We start from the raw sequence: 1,054 nt of genomic DNA on the forward strand, positions 1-1,054 counted from the left end.
TAGTAGTAATGATTAGCCTATGACTAAAAAAAATCCAAGTCAATTTAACATTAAGACTTTAACTGTGGCCTAGTATTGCGGCCTCAACTCAGAGTCATTTTAACCTTTGCAAATAATTTTCTGGTGTATGTCAGATTTACTGAAACAGCTGAGAGTTGCAACCTCCTTTCCTTGTGGTGGGCTTGATGCATTTACCACAGAGCAATGAGCCCTGGTCCTGCCCAGGAGCGCCTTTCCTTCTCCTACGGTCTCTGCATCGCCCACACGAATGATCCGGCACCCGACCGACCCAGAGCCGCCGAACCATCCGCAGCCCCAAAGGCTGGGAGACAAATGCCTGGGCTGCAGCTGAAGGCTGTAAATTCCCAGGCAATAACAGTCCCTAGACAAGTATCCTACAAATCAACTCATGTCATTTACGTCTCTTTATCATCATGAACAATTACAACAAAGCGCCATGTTGTGTTTGAGATCATTGATATCGCTGGTTGAGACATGGCTCCTCCTACCTGCTTCAGCACGGAAATGGAACGTTTGTTCAGCACACCCAGCCAGAGGCCATTCCAGAACAGAAACAAGCTTCAAATAATATAAATCAGATGGACAAGAGTGCTGGAGAGCAAAAATTTCTTAATTGCAAGTAGGCTACAACCTTTTACATCACTGCTCCAAAGGAGTCCCTGTGTGTATGCAGACAGCCAGGGTGTCAGGATCAGCCCTGCTCCCAACATATCCAGTGGTGAAGGCTACACTCAGCATAATGGCACTGGATTGAAATCCTAAGGGATAAAACAACTACAAAATGTATTTGTCATATGGATCTTAACACATGGTTTTCATCTCTTTTTTTTTCCCTTTTCTTCAGAGCATTAGGGAAAAAATTGCCTCTTCCTGAGGGTTAATTTCCCAATGGTAACTGCTAATCAATGTGTTTGTGTGCTTATCTTAAAATGCTACATACCCTTAAATACTATATACTGTTTCCTCACTTAGCTTTCATGAATATTTGAACATACTTTAGGAAAAACAATAAAAATAAGTCTTATACTGTCCC

This window comes from Passer domesticus, chromosome 2 (assembly GCF_036417665.1).
Source record: "Passer domesticus isolate bPasDom1 chromosome 2, bPasDom1.hap1, whole genome shotgun sequence".
Taxonomy (NCBI): domain Eukaryota; kingdom Metazoa; phylum Chordata; class Aves; order Passeriformes; family Passeridae; genus Passer; species Passer domesticus.